Here is a 17183-nt window from a genome sequence, read left to right as displayed (position 1 = left end):
GTAAAGAACGTAGCTTCAGAATCAATGGCAGTCAATAGGGAAGAAATATCTGGAACCACTGGGTACTGGGGTATAATACATTTATTAAGTTCTCGAAGGTCAATCACTAATCGATAAACTGGAGGTGCATTTGGGTCTGTACGTTTAAGAATCGGAATGATAGGAGAATTACATACATTGGAGTCAGTTTCTACAACTACTCCTTGAGCAATGAGCTCGTCAATAATTTTCGATAAGGCTGCTACAGCCTCAGGTGGTAACTTGTACTGTCGGATTCGTGGTAATACAACACCTGGTTTCAGAGTAACACGATATGGTGTAATGTGCATACAACCTACATCAGTTGGACCTTGCGCCCATAAATGCTGTGGTACATTCAGTAATCTTGGATCAAAATCACGTAACACAAAATGACCTTTAAAATCTCGTAAAAACAATCTCACTCCTTCCGGAGAGCAGCATATTACGGCACCTAATTCTTTCAATGATTTAATGCCAAGTAAATTTTCAGGACAGGATTTCGTAAGCAACAAGTCTGTAGTTCGGGACAATGGACCAACTTCTAGGGAAACTGGTTTCGATATTTCATTAACAATCGGCTTTCCTGAAAATCCCAGGGAAACATTTCTTGAGCCTGAGAGTGGAGCCCCTGGAACCTCGTCATGACTGATGGTAGTCCTACTTGCCCCTGTATCAATCAGAAACTTTCTGACTTTCCCTAATACTTGACTGTGTACATAGGGACCCTCTTGATCTACAGGAACCTCGATGAGAGGCAAGCCAACCTCCCTCTCTAGGCTGTTTCATGAATACTGCTGATATTCTGGATAATCTGACTGTGCGTACTGGTACATTTGCTGTGTAACGTGTTGTGTGGCAGCTATAGGCTGCGGTACTGTGACTGTCTGTTGTGCGTTCTGCGGTGGTTGTGTATTTTGCGGAACATGTTCTTGTCTAGGAGGACGCGGTCTCTCTTTCGTCTTACCTGTAGCTATGTTATGTTTCAGAACTGCACATTCGTTTATGTAATGACCTGGCTGTTTACAGTAATTGCATGTCCCTTTAACGGGAGCTGCAGAATGACTAGTGTGATTCGTACCCCTCTTCTGACTATCTGATGGAACAGACTGTGCAACTAGTACTTTCATTTTCGTATCTTTCATACGTCTCCTTTCGTGTTCTTGCTCTTCCCTGATTCTGTTCTGGTGATACTGTAACATCTGTAGCATTTGGGACGGGGTATTAGCTTGCCATGTACTCTCGACTTTCAATACTCGATTTTTAACTTGTGGTAAAGAATTCTCAACTAGTTTGGTAACAAAAAGATGGGGATACGACTCACTACTTGTTTTCAGACCGCTATTAATAATGAAACATTTCTCGAATCTTGAATAAAAATCACTAGTGTCTTCGTCTTGTTTCTGTTTACAGGCTGAGATGGCGTCCCAGTCTTCCTTTTTCGTGGCTAGTAATCTTGGCAAGACTTGTATTAACAGTTCGGGCAATTCTTTGGCTTTATCCCCAAGACCAGTACCTAGGACTCGTGTGTTATCTTCGGTTTCTAACGCGGTCCAATCTATCTTTTTCTCTCCCACCTCCCATTCTTTTTCTTTCAGTTTTTCATATATGCCCGCAGGCAACAGGACCTTTAACATTTTGATGATATCAGGATACGTGTATTCTCCCATACGGAGCATGTCTTTTAATTCACGGTGGAACCCTGCTGGATCTTTATCGTGACAGGGTACTAACTTTTTCATTTCTAGTAGTTCTATTTTCGTTATAGGGGTGTAAACAAATACTCGTTCGAGCTCACCCCCCGCTCCCTTAACTGGATGCACTTCTCGTAACGGATTCTGTCTATCTATGTAGAATGGGGGTGGAACAGAAACAAAATGCGGAGTCAGGAACGTTCTGTATTTGTGGCGCTGTTCTAGAATGACGTTAATTAAATCGGTACCTAGACCTTTCCTTCTGTTTAGGAGTAACTCGTTCAGTACATTATATAATGGACCTGGATCAGAGTGCTGACTCTCGTACAGTGTAATGAGGTGCTGGATCATGTACATACCCACCAGTCGCTGCTCGGCTGGCGGTAGTTTCAGAAACATTTGAGCCACTACTTCGTCTGGAAACGTGGTAGAATCACTAGTCCATCGAACTGCTGATCGGGCTAGTTCTTGTTCATGCATGGTACTAAGTTCACTGTAACCTATTCGTAATTTCAGAACTTTATCGGTAGCCTGGAATACTTGTTCAAGAGAACACTGTTCTGGTACGGGAGGAGGAAAAGCTTTCTTGTAGTCTAGGCGTGTGTGTCTATCAGAAGGTCTCGTCCTACCTACATACGCTATTCTAGTGGGATTCTCGTTGTCTACCTCTTCGTCTGAAGAGTCATTCTCTTTCTCTGCCATTATTCTTGCTTTCTCCCTCTCGTGTATGCCTATAATTTCTTTAGGACTCTTTCTGTACATGGTTTCTATACTATTCTGTGTTTTATGTTTTCCTTCTGCTATATTGTCACTCCATCTGGTCAGGACTCTCATCTCTTCTGGATTTTTATCAGGATGATCCTGTTCTCTTATTAAACAATTTATTAAAAATTGCAAAATCATGCCTTGAATCTCGACTTTTCTGTGTACCATAGCTTCGTGAATACTTTCTGGTTTCTCCCCTGTTCGGATGAAATGATATATTCTGTCTAGATGTTCTTTCATATTTGATATGGTAACCAAGAAGCTTGCAACTCGTCGTAAGCGTATGGAATATATTATCATACTATCTTCACCTGGTACTGGATCATATCTACAATCAGATCCGCACTCATTGAAATACTTTCTGAGAGCTTCGTACGTAGTCACTTTCGGGGTACGTTGTAACGCTGCATCTCTCAGCGTCAGGCGTTTTGTTTGAGGCGGGGTGATAGGAATACCTCCCCCTGCCCCTCCTGAACTGGAATCGTCGATTAATACTGAATGTGCGGCTACTGGTAACGTGACTGGTAAAGTAGGGGTACGTAAAGTGGGTTGGTCCTGGGGTACTGGCACATGGACAGGATTCCCAGGACCAACGGCTGGAGGCACAGTAATTACATTATTAGCAGGGGGCTGGACTTGAACTTGGACTGGCGGGGTAGGATCTGTATTAGCATATTCAGGAACAGTGTCGTCTAAATAGGATGAAAGTTAAATTTCAGCCGCGGTCGGTTTATGACGTAGCTTAGTCGGGACCAGAGGTGGCGGTAAATTACAGAGTGTTTCCGGGGTCGCTTTAGGCAAACCCTCGGCGAGAAGAGGATACATACCTTTAATAAGGGCATTTCTCTGTCTGTCCGACTGTTCTGCTCTAACTCGTTCACCTTCTTCTAGTAATTCCCTTTCTTGGGCTTTTTCGGAGGATTCCCTACTTAATTCTGCTTTTCTGAATTCTTTCTCGGTTCTTTTATGCGATTCTTTACGCCATAATTCTATGGCATCTTTCTGGGATTGTCTGGCTTTCTTTTTCCATAATGCTTCCTCTACTCTCATGATGCACTCGGCATCCCACGTTCCTGAAACAGGCCATCTATATTTCTCTTCAAGATGTTTGGTGTAGTCCACCCATAAATCTAGATACAGTATGGCATCTAAGCCATGTTTATGATACATGAAATGTCCAGGACTGTCCCTGGGAGGGACAGGAACTGATTCTTTGAGTAACCCTTTTCTGGTTTTTATCTGACGTAACTTCGAAAACAGAGGCATATTTGAACCGTACTTGGACTTGAACACAATACACAATGAACACAATAATGAATAGCAAAACAATCACTCATACCACGACATCAAGAACACATTAATAACAGTTCGAACAGAATACTACCTAATACATTGAAAACATAATACTTGAATTTCTTGAGAACAGACTTACTAGAATTACTGGATGCACTGCTAAAAACAGTACAGAACATACCGGTCTCCTAAAGAGACACGTCATACCGTATCCACCTAGGTGAACACGTCGGACCGGATCTGTGTACCCAAACCCGTCGGACCGGGCACAAATTAATGAACACCCGTCTAGATACCCCCAGCAACGGTACTCACCGGGAAGCAAACTGAAGGCCTCGGACTGGACTGGACTGCTACGACGTCTGGTAACTGCTACGCACTACGCATACGCTTCGGGCTTCGGGCTTCGGTTACAGGTGGGCCTCCGGATACCTCGGACCTTGCTCTCTCGGCTTGGGCTCTGGTCGGAACGACCCGCCTTCCTCACCGCCTCGTCTGGATGCCGGACCGCAGTCTCCGTCTCCTCCGTGGGCCTGAGGGAGACTTGAGCAGAAATATCTGCAGGTGCGCAGTAGAGGTCCGTCACGGCTGTAGAAGGGTCAGGGGACCTGCGTTACATCGCCGGCGCGTGGGGAAGGTGCTCGTCCCTGTTCGGGCGCCATTTTATGTGGTAAATAAATAATTAATTACCGGTACTATTTTTCTATGCATTAACTAAAACAGATAGCTCAATAAATAAGAGGCAGGATCCGTTGTATCTGAGTCAGATTGGCTTTAATCGGATGGCTCGAGCCTAAAGACCATGAAGTGGCATGCACTGGAATGGAATGGCAGCTGCAACGTCTCATCAACATTACATAGTATATATAGTAAAACAGTACAATTTCATTGCATACAGTAGGCGTAACAAGTGACAAACGTAAGATAAGAACACATGGGCGTAAAAAGAAGGCGTGCACAGGGCGTGCACAAAGACATGTGATGTAAACGTCACAGACGTGTCATAAATGGGTGGATACATGGAGGGGGCTACCTGGACAGCTGGAACCTTTAACCTACTGGTGTGCGCAAACGGGCCATGACGTGTAACTGGGGAGAGCTGGGGCTCTGACTTCTGGCACTAGAAGAGGAGACTAAAGTCTGGGATGTCAGGACGACATGTACCTATAGCATATCTGATATCTGATGTTTTGAGAACATGTTGCTTGAATCTAAATGTCATCAGGGCAAAGGCTACTTGTCACTGAGGCTAGTGCATGCATATATTTCTTAGTGTATTGCGTGTGCTATGAATCTTCTATGGATATTAATTCAGTAATTCTCTTGCATGGAGACAGGAAGACTAGACTTATAGATGAAGATGTTTATGCGGTTCGTTAGCTTAGGAATGTGAAGCCGGGGAGCTGAACTGATAACTAGAGGCATAACATATTCTTGGCAGACAGGCAGGCAGGCCAGGCCGGGCACCGCGCTGCTTGGCAGAAAGTAAGTGAAGGGTCAGGGATGCGGGAGGGGCTGCATCGCTCCTCGGAGTGGTTCAAAAGACTTGAAGCTTGAATCTGGTGTCCAGGCCCTGTGAAGCCTAGAAACTGAGACAACTCGATGAATTAACGTGTACAATGTAAAGACGTTGGCAACATAGGCCTAAAAGCCTAATTCACGTTGCTTTCAGGAGGACTGGATAACTGGCATACTAACGTTGGACACAACTATAATTGCGTCTTTAATTTGGAGAGGGGGAACATATGCATATTGATCATGCACATATAGCATATAATGGGGAACACGTAGGGACACATGACAGGGCAAAATTCAATTTTCCTCAGCACTTTAAAAATTCCTATCGAGAGCATGTAGAAATAAGCTAATGTCTTGACAGCACATGGGTACCTCAGTTTTGTGACAAAATCTGTAGTAGTTTCAATGTGTGGGAAGTGTATTAGAGAGCAAATATATTCAAGGAAGTGATGATCAATCATGTGTGTTGCAAGAAAATGCCTGGAAAGGTTATATATGTCAGACATGTGTGCAAAGGCAAACACAACCTAATGGTGTGTTCAACATACGGGTAAAACAAATACTATAGTGGTGTTTGGCAGTGAAGATTTTGAATCTCCTCTTTTTGGATTCTTTTCCTCACCCAAACACAGGGTAACAAAAAATGTGATCTGCTGCTGCTCGCCTGTTAGTGTAGACATATAAGTTTGTACCTCCAGGAACTATAATGACTTCCTGTCGGAGAGAAAGTGGCATTTAAAAAACACTCTATCATGCATCTAATGCTTTTCAGAACTGCTGGTCAGCTTCTGTCAGATAAAGTATTGGTTTTATTAAGCATTTTGGAGGCAGGAGCTCTGCCATACATTAGTGATTCTCCCACTTCCCAAACTCATGCTTTCCCCACCTCATTTATAGGGTTTTGGGAGTCGGTTTACAATGATAATTAATAGGGAACTCAGTCATAAAGAAGGCACAATCTTTGCAGACCTGAACTAGGAAGTCCTGCCAAAAAATCTACAAAAAATTATTAGCAGCAGTTAGACTTACTGTTTCAGGTCCATACATTTTGAGCTGAGTTGGTGGACTTACAACACATAAAATTGGGCTTTTAATATATATCAGAACAAGAATTTTGAAGAATTTAGATCACCATGCCAAAGTTGTCAGTCACATTGTGCGTTCAAAGGGAGCTCATGGAATTAACAAACACAAAAGGTCTGTCAACCAGGAACACCGCAAACCCAAATCAGTAAGCCTAGCCTCAAATTCCATCCAAAATTAATTGGCGATAGAAGGACCTTCTGTTTCAGGTTTGTGGACTTCAATCTTAGAAAGTTCAAAAAGAAAGTAATGTTTTGATTGGCTGAATGATTACATATTCCTACAATTAAGAAAGAAAGTAGAGTCATTTCACAGCTTATTAGCATTTTGTCTAATTACTCAAGCAATACCATCATTATAGTGTGGCTCATTATTTAAACCGATTCATAAAAAAGGTTCCGCTGTCAGCTTGAATAGTTGTTGTCAAATAGTATTCCAAGACATAGAATCCACATACTTTGCAGGTTGCCACTAACAGCCAGATTCATCATCGCATGTTTTGCGAGTCTGTAATAGCGAATAATAAGGAATCGCTATTACAGACTCGCAAAACGGGATTCATGTAGGAATCGCAATATTTATTGCGATTCCTACAGCTTCCTTATTTGCGATTAGCTAATTGCATGGTGAATGATGAATCCCAAATGCAAAAATTGCGCTCGCAAAGGGCCAGATTCCCAGAATCTGGCCCTTTGCGAGCCGATTTCACTTTGATGAATCTAGCTGTTAGTGATTTAGAGTCCTGCACCCAAATTAAAAACCTGATACAACATCTACATGGTCTCCCTAGCCGCCATCGTTAGACAGCATGGACTCAGCAAAGTATCCTACGCCGATGACACCGAGCTCATCCTCTCCCTCACGAACGACCCAGAAACCACTAGACTCAACTTACAGAAGGGAATGAAAGACGTAGCAGCCTGTATGAGCAGCAGCTGCCTGAAGCTCAACTCGGAGAAGACAGAAGTCCTCGTCCTTGGACCCACCCCCATAGCTTGGGACAACACCTGGAGGCCCACCAACCTCTGCAAACGCCCCACCCCCACAGTCGACGACCAGAACCTCTGCATCATACTCGACTCCTCCCTCACATGTCAACGCCGTAGCCTTCACCTGCTTCAACACCCTCCATATCCTCTGCAAGAACTTCAAGTGGACCCCTCCAAAGCCAGAAAGACTGTCACCCAGGCACTAATAACAAGCAGACTGGACTACTGAAACACCCTCTATGCTGGAATCAACAAATCCCTGCTACGCAAACTCCTGACCGTCCAGAACACTGTCACCAGACTCGTCCTCAGCAACCCACAACATAGACACATCACCCCACACCTTTGAAACCTCCACTGACTCCCTGTCGAGAAGAGAGTACCCTTCAAGCTACTCACCCACGCCTTCAAATCCCTCCACAACACCCGACCCAAATACCTTAATGAAAGTCTCCTTCCACGTACCCAAAAGAAACCCCCGCTCTGCCGACCTTGCCCTAGCAGTAACCCTGCACATCTGCAGAACAAGGGCGGGCAAAAGAGCCTTCTCCTACATCGCAGTCAAAGCCTGGAATGAGGTCCTAGTCAACATCAGATGCTCCCCTACTCTGCATACCTTAAGGAAGAGCCTCAAGACCTGTTTTTTTGGCTGACTCAGAGTTGCACCCACCTCCCCGCGCCTTGAGACCCTCTTGGGTGAGTAGCGCACTTTAAAATTCCCTGATTGATTGATTGATCCCGATCAATCAAAGAGGTTTCAAAGTAATAGCTAGCACCACAGACAATCTGGTAGAGTTATTAATGATAATTGAAAAACGGATCTATAAAAGACAGTACTCATCCTCCTGTGTCATAGATTTCAGTAAAGCATGCAATTATGTAAACATAAATTTGCTTTGAAAAAAGCTGGCGAGCTGACACATTCAGTATAATCTTTTATGTGCCATAAAATATATTGACATTGACACCTAGGCACATGTTAAACTCGTCACAAGGTAGACAACTATGGCTTGAGAGATAATGGGTTGTTGGTCGAGTGGGGTGTTAACCCTTCCTAAGCAACTGCTATAATCCCTGCCAGTGTGAACCACAAAGTGCTACCATCCCTGCCAGTGTGAACCACAAAAGTCACTAAAATAACCTGTGCTTAAGCCTCTGGTAGCCTGGCACAAAAGCTATCAGGCTTAACTTAGAGGCAATGTGTAAAGTATTTATGCAGCACACAAAGAGTAGTAATGTGAAAACAAAACAAAAGAAAAACCCCATACCCTCTTAGAAAAATAGAGTTCATTTTAATAAACTATTTGATACTAACATGATAAAAATCTAACCACTCTAATCAGTAGAACAGGAGTTATGAATTTGTAAAGTTTAGGGCAAAAACTAGATCAAAGCTCCAATCAGAGACATCTATTCACACAAGACCAGGTCAGAGTAAAAATACAAGGCTGACCGCCATGGAGCAAGGGTCGGATACAATAGGTGGATTGGGCCTGGTCAGCCCTTACCTTTGGACTTTATATTTTATGGAAAATATCTGAGAAGGTAAAGTTCAGTGGGGTAAGTGGTGTCTGAGGAGCAGGTGTCATTATCGGGGAGCTGCTGGAGTAATTTGCATTGAAGCTGTCTACGATCAATGTTAGTAAATCTCCAGTTGGACAAAACTGCAAGCTGTAGCCAATGAGGGCTCAACAAGGCCAGATACCCCTTCTACGATATACAGTGTACAGGATTTGCTGCTTCAGAGAAGAACATAAAGAGAGCTGCTGCAAAGTCAACTCAGCCAGTGCTGCACCTTGGGTGGGTCAACAGGCAGGTCAGTCCCGGTCTCCTCTTGGTTCGCAGAGGACTGTTTAACCATAAATGTTTAAAGTCCCAGGTTTGGATTTTGGCTATCTGGGTGCCTTTAACACTACTTCCCAGGGTCCATGATTAGAGAGACACCATATGGAGGGCTAGCACTCACTCAGGTTGGATCTGGGTGTGGGTTCAAGACGGTTGAAGTTTCTGTCCCTGAGACTCTGATCAGGAGGTCAGCCAACAAGTCCTTGGAGTCACTCTGGTAGTCCTGGGTTCAAAAGGTGGAACAGGGATCAGCAGCAGCACAGGCCTCTGAGGGTTAAAGGCAGGCGTCAGGCTACAGTTACAGGAAAGCAGTTTTCTGAAGTACACAGCCGACCACTGTAGCAGGCAATCTTCTGACAGTTCTTCCGCAGGTCCAGAAAGTGAACTGAAGGCTGGGTATGAGGCTCCTATTTTTATACCTGGTGCCTTCTTTGAAGTAGGAGACGTTTCTAGAAAATTCCCTTTGAAGTGCTTGGAGTTTCCGGCCTTCCCTGCCCTGGTTCCAGCCTGTCTGCCTGAAAAATGAAGTGAAAGCAGGGAACAGCCTATTGATTTTCAAGTGGGGCTGTGCTGAGCTTTGACCCCCCCCACCCTTCCAGTGATTGCCCATCTAGGCTCACCTAATCAGTCTGTTGTCTGGTTGTCTTGTCTACTCTAAGTCTAACTGTCAACCACAGATAGCCCTGTGACCCAAGAACAGGCTGCTGGCACAAAATAGCTAGGGCATGAAAATGCCAACTTTCTAAAATTGGCATTTTTAAAATTGGTACTTATTTATTTATTTTTTTAATTTTATATTTATTATCTAAAGTTTTATATAGCACAAACAAGATCCCAAAGGATATCAGAGCGCTTTGCAATAGGACAAAGGAAGGACATGAATACACAATTTTCAACAAGTTGGGGTAAAAAAAGACAAAAACAGGATTCATCGCAGATTCCAGGTCAATTGCACCATGGAGGGTCATACAAAAAAAACAGGTATAAACAGGCAATGAAGGGGGTCACAGTCTGCGGTAAAGAGGAGCAGTAGCAAATGATGGTAGGAAACAGTGTCTTCGAGCAGATGAGTCTAGCCCAATTAGGGTAAGAATTTATTCATAAGGAATCTTTTAGCTTCCTATTTGAACGCCGTCGTTGAGGAGATTCTGCGTACTTCCGGTGGAAGAGAGTTCCATATCTTTGGGGCAGCGCTGGAAAAAGCTCTGTGACAAGTTATCTTTTTGCTGAGGATCAGTGGTTTCAAGAGGAAAGTATTGGCACTTCTTGAGACTCTTGCACCAAAAGATAGTTTTTGCTCAAGGTACCTGGGAGTATTGAAGTGATGGGCTTTGTGCACCAGAACTGCCATATATAATTGAATTTGTGCTTCGTAGGGCAACCACTTAGGAGATTTTAGGATTGGGGATATGTGCTCATTTCATTTGGTGCCTGTAACCAGTCTAGCCGCTGTGTTGCTCTTAGTGGAGTTAGGGTGTATTTGGGAAGGCCACAGAGGGTAGTGCCGCCGTAGTCAAGCCTCGGCAAGACAAGCGCCTGGACCACCTGCTTGAAATCATTTTGTGGAAGGAAAGGTTTGATATTTCTGAGTGTCCTCATCAAGTGGTTTGCTCCCTTACACACATTGCTGATATGATTTTTTTCATATTTAGGTGCTTGTCCATGGTGACTCTGAGCGATTTGGCTTAATGATGAGAGGGGTGCAGTTGAAGGCAGTGAGGTGACTCAACCACATGTTTATCTTGGGGATGTGGTTGATAGGAAAGATGAGCAGGAATTCCGTGTTGGAGGTGTTGAGCAGGAGATGATTTTCAGTTAACCAGTTTTGAGTAGACTTTAGGGTAGTGTTGAGGGAGATGATGTTTTCCGGGGAAGAGATTTTTAAATAGATTTGTGTATCGTCCGCATACATGTGGAAAAGAATGTTAATGGAGTTTAATAAGTTAGCTAAAGGTTCCAAGAACAGGTTGAAGAGGATAGGAGATAGGGCGGACCCTTGAGAAACCCCCATAAGAACTGGAGAGGGCTGGGTGAGAGAGTGATTTGCCTTGACTCTTTGAGATCTGTTGTGAAGGAAGGACGAGAACCATTTTAGCACCTGACCAGAGAAGCGCATCCTATTTTTCAAAATGGCAAGGAGGTTGTCATGATTAACCATGTCAAATGCTGAGGGAAGGTCGAGGAGAATCAAGAGACAGGATTCATTTTGGTCAAGCATTTTTAAGATGTCGTCCATGATGTTAGTGCGTGCCGATTCGGTGCTATGCCCTTTTCGAAATCCGGATTGATGCTGGTCATGGAGCTGGTAATTCTCTATGTGAGCACAAAGTTGAGATTGTATGCATTTTTCTATGAGTTTCGCTAGGGTAGGGATGTTGGAGATAGGGCGGAAGTTATTAAGATCAGCTTTGTCTGTGTTCTGCTTTTTTAGAATAGGGGAGACCTGGGCTGTTTTTAGGCAATCAGGGATCATACCTTGTGAAAGAGAGGCATTGACAATCCATGTCCAGGAAGGGATGAGTACATTCTTGATTTTTTTTTTAAATGGTCGGGGGCAACGGGTCACTGGAGTGGTTGGATGGGTTGATTTTCTGAAGGATCTTGTTGATGTCTTTTTCACTGAATGGGGTGAAGGTGTCCCATGACGCATTTTTTTTGGTGATCAGGCTGGTAGATCTGCGCTTAGAAGGTGATACGATCCTGGGAGAAGGTAGAACCGCCTTCCTAGAGGCGAGGTCAATGGAGATGTGTCTACCTTTCTCAGTGAAGAAAGCAGCAAGCTCATCGCAAGTGGGTGGGCTGCCACCTGGGTCGGAGTGGTTTGGACCTGCCACTGATTGCTGTTTGACCAATTCGAATAGTTTCTTGGGGCGGTTTGACACTTGGTCTAGTTGGTGTCTGAAGTAGTCAGCCTTAGCGAACCTAATTTGTTTGTTGTAGAGGTTCCTAGCCTCTCTAAGGAGTTCTAGTTGGTCTGAGAAGGGATTGGATCACCAGGAACGTTCAACTGCCCTAAGGTTGCGGCATTCCGTGTTTAAGTTGTCATTATATCAGGGTTTGGATATTTTTGTGGAGTAATGTTTTGGTTGGATTGGAGCAATGGCATCCATGATGTTGCAGATGGTCGAGTTTTAGGAGTCGGTGAGTGACTGCACCTCAACCAAGTCAGCTTGGGAGGTGAGGGACGATTTACACTGGGCAGCAAGTTCATCAGAGTTAAATGATCTGAGATCCCTTTTCCATATCTTTGATTTCATTGGTTAAATCAGGTTAAAATCCAGCCTTACCATTAAAGAGGATGTTAAATTACAGTTTCTTAGACATCAAACATGAAATATCTACCTGTTCCCAATCAAACTTTAGTGCTCATGAAATACAGTAAGACAACTCAATGTTATCCTATGTGAGAATTAGGCCTCATAGCTGTCAAAAACAGATGTAGGAGCTTTTCACTACCAGTACTTATCCCACCTTTTAATTACAATGAACCATGCCCAATGGTCTAACTAGGGCCTACTTTGGGGATAACTTATATGTAATAAAAGGGGAGTTTAAAAGGGGGTTATTTTGACATGTTGAATTAGCAGTCTAAAACTGCATTCAGGCTGCAATGGCGGACCTGGGACATGTTTTAAGGTGCTCCTTAAGTGGGTAGCATGCTAAGTGCTGCAGGTCCACTAGTAGCATTTAATTTACAGGCCATGGGTATGTAGTGTACTATTCTACAAGTCACATATGAGTAAATATATTATGCTAATTGGGTGTAAGTAAATTTGACCATGTTTTAGGGTTTGAGTACAAGCACTTTAGCACTAGTTAGAAGTCGTAAAGTGCACAGAGTCCTAAGGCAGGCAAAAATAAATTTAGAAAAAAGGAGGGTGAAGGCAACATGTTTGGGGGAAGACAACTCTAAGGTTGACCATTCTATCACGTTTCCCCCAGCTGAAAGTAGGCAGAATTATTCAACCTCCTGCGTGGCAGCCTTTTGCTCTCTGTTGAGGAAGCGAGAGCTGTGGTGACACAAAAGCAATGTCAGAGCAAACTTTGGTCTGCAGCGGTAATCGCTGAGAGGCTGAGAGGTGTGGTGTAGTGCAAAGAGGACATAAAGGAAACGGAAGCAGGGAGGAGCCTCATTCGACTTTGAATCCTGTTCCCCCGCTTACCCCATATCCCCACCTCACCCTCGATCTCCTGGCACTCACTCGATTCTTTTGCTTTCAGCGGGCACCGAGTTAGCTGAATCTGGCAAGCCGGTGAGTAAGGGAGAGCCAAGGCACTGAGCAGCTAACAGCCAACACTTAGCTGTGAATGGGCATTAGTGCATTGCCCGATTCACACCAATCTTTGCTGATACCCCAGTTGCCTTTAACCTTCAGCTGCCACATCACCTTCCTTCGGTGCCATGGCCTCTGACCTCTAACCTCCAGTGTGACTCCTTGCTCCAGACTGAGGAGAAGCTGGGAGCAAGAGTAGAAGTAGAAGGGGCTGGAGGGCAGGATGGCATCATTGTGTGGCTTTTGGAGAAAAGCGAGTAAGGCTCGAGCCACGGTACCCCCTGCTGGGGCACAAACAGCTGTTGTTTGGCCAGTGCGGCTTGGCCCATAGGTGGGATTGCTCTCCCGCATCCTTCGTCCTCATTACTCTTCAGCAGAGGATGAAAGTGTTAATTCAAAATTACCCCACGAGTTGAAAGCGATCACTTACCCCACATCTTGAGAATGAATATTAAAGTAAAGCCTGCACAAAAAATGTATTCTATTATGCAACACCCAGAAAAGTTTAATTTACGAAAATTGAAATGGTGGGGAGTGGCCTCGAAAACCATACAGGAGACAGCCAGGGAATTCATGGGCAGATTGGGCCCACAATTAGAAGATGAGTGTGCAAAAACTTGGGAACAGCTGGCCCAGTTACTTGTGCAAAGATTCCCAGCCAACCAAGGTAGCATATCAAGGTCAATGACCAAAAGAGAACCATGGTTCAATAATGAGTTTAGAGAACAAAAAAGAGGGATTGCAAGAGAAGTGCGACTACAATCACGGGTGGCAAAAATGGGCAGATAAATCGAGAAACATAAGTTGAAGGAATTAAGGAGCAACTACAGGAGGAAGCTAAGGAGCGCGAAAAAAGCGTATAAGGATTTCATCTAGACTAAATTACTAAGCGCAAGTAGAAGGCCCTACAGCAGTGCTTTTTGGGGCATAATAAACAGATTGTCTTTAGGCCCAAGACTGCAACAAGAAGCGGAAATTGGAGAAGAAATGTGGATTCAACATGTGCGAAACCTGTACAGCACTACAGTAGCGGGTCGTGAAGAAGGGTCTAGCGGGCCGCATTTCGAGCAAGAAAACACACAATAATCATCCGTCCAGGAACATGTGGAAGGCAGAGCAAAAGGATCAGATACAGCCAGTAATGAGCTAAATAACTTGACCAACATAAAACAATTATGAGGTATAATATTAAAACTCAAGACCGAGGGAGCGGCAGGTCCAAATGGGCTTCCCAACGCAATTTTCAAAAACGACCCAGATTTCTGGTCCGCCCATCTCACGTCCCTCTTTAACGAGATGTTCACACAGTCCAACGTTCCAGTCTCCTGGAAAGGGAATATAATCTATCCTATATTTATAAAGGGAGATCAGCGCAAGCCGGGAAACTACATACTGATCTCCCTGATAGACGTAGAGGCCAAGCTTTATGCTTCTTGTCTGTTAGTCCAGCTCTAAGATTGGATGGAAGAGAAGAACATAATTCCCAAGATCCAGACGGGCTTTAGGCAAGGGATGGGCACCATAACTAACTTGGCAATTCTAGCACTCTTAACTGAAAAAGCGCTAAAAAAGAAAACCCGGCTGTTCGCATGTTTTGTGGATAGAATATCCGCCTTCGACCGAGTAAGTAGGAGGCGTCTTTGGAAGAAACTCAACGCATGGGGATTGCCTAGTGCAATGCTCACTGCTATATTCGCCCTATACACTGATACATGGGCAAGAGTAAAACTGGGCGACGGGTGTAGTACATCCTCAAGTATCCATACGCAGCAAGGTTTGAAACAAGGCTGCGTTCTAGCAGCTAGCCTATTTAATCTGTTTCTTTCAGACATTACAACGCACATGGAAAAAGTCGATTGCCACCCGCCGAATATGGCCAATGAGTCAGTTTTTTCGTCTTACAGTATGCTGACGACATTGTTTTGTTGAGCTAAACCCCTATTGGATTACAAAGATCAATAAACAGCCTAGTGACCTACCTGGATAAGGAAAGATTGGACCTAAACAAAGAAAAAACAAAAATTGTTAGTTTAGTGGATTCCAAAATAACCAAGTTTAAATGGTCGGTGAAAGGGGCCATCGTGGAAGAGCGAGGCTCCTACAAATATCTCGGCGTAACAATAGGGCAGGGCGCAACACACAATGAACATAAACAGACCATAGAAGCTAAAGCACAATCATTAATTTATGCATACAGACTACTGCGCAAAACACTGGACTGCCGGAATTATACTCATCTGTTAAAAGTAATGGCCGCACAAATTCAGCCCAGCCTGTCATATGGCTTAGTCTCCTGGTGCGGCAAGGAAGCTGATTTATTAAATGAAGTTCAGACAAGGATTTATAAGGCTGTCTTTAACCTGCCAAAGTCTGCCTCCCCAGCTCAGGTCCGACTGGAATTCGGCCTCCAGAACCAGAAATTTTGGGGCATGAGTGGCTTTGTTAAACTTTGCCACAAATTCCGCTTTTCTAATCCAAATACCATGAATAGATTATGCTGGGATGAAATCAAGCATCAGATGAACCTCGAAATACCGAATTCCTGGGGAAGTTACCTGAGAATCTCATTGGCTGAGTTGGAATTACAAACAGCATGGGAAGACGGGGTCGATAGAGCAAGCTTCAGCAAAGCCGCTAATGATGCAGCTAAAAAGAAATCTCTGCTGGAAGACAAAATAGCAATCACCAAGCGCCGGCACGGGTGGACTGTCATCAATTCTTATGGATGCTTAAAGCCACGCGCATATATCTGCTCACTTCAGCTTGCAGTTAAAAAGGAGCTTCATCCATTAACGAATGGGTTTGCATGATTCAAAAGATCTAAAACCATCGTGGAAAAAGTTCTTCCAAACCGCGAACTGTCGATTATGTGGTTTTCAAACAGAATCTTTAACCCACCTATTATGTGTTGGCCCAGCAGTCACGGACCAGAGGAGACAGTACTTAAAATACATCTTTAATGATCTGAACATTCGTTCGTGCAGGCAAGCGGTGATATGCTGGTTGGAGGGCACTTCCAGTATCTTGGCCTGCCGGGGGGTCAAATACATGACAACGGTCAGAAGACTCTTATGGCAAGCCGATGGGGATTAACATTTTTAGGAGACCCTGTTTAGCTGTAGGCTTCTAATAGATGGACCAAAATATCACACTTCTGAAAACGTGTGCATTATCAAACAGATCTGCCTCCTTTTAGGGTTCTCAATTATGATGTCATAAAGTGCCGCCCAACTGATAGTTTGTCTTTTGTGCGTCGTCTAGTAGAGTGGGAAAGACTACAGCACACAAGTTAAAGTGCTATCAGGGTTTTAGCTAGGAAAACGATTTTGTTATCAGGAACCCCATCGAACGTGTTTTTGATATTTTGTAGTGAAAGACAAGCACTTGCACTTTGTCAAATAACTAATGGGATTGCGATAATGTTATTTGCGTTTTAAATCGTGAATGTGATAACATTTCTTTTATATGTTTTTATTCATATTGGGGGAGAATTGTAAAGATTTTAATTAATCATACAATAAACTATGACTTGACTTGACTTGGTTATTCAGGACCTTATTCCTTTACCTTTGTATAGGAACCAAGAGGCACAAGGTGGCATAACAACAGCACAGCTGCACATATTGGACAACAAGACAGCCTAACAACATCATCAGCCACCTCTTCACTAGCTTTTTTCTGCACCAATTTGCTTTTACCTGCTC

Source organism: Lissotriton helveticus, chromosome 1_1 (assembly GCF_964261635.1).
Source record: "Lissotriton helveticus chromosome 1_1, aLisHel1.1, whole genome shotgun sequence".
NCBI lineage: Eukaryota > Metazoa > Chordata > Amphibia > Caudata > Salamandridae > Lissotriton > Lissotriton helveticus.
This window is presented reverse-complemented; position numbering follows the sequence as displayed.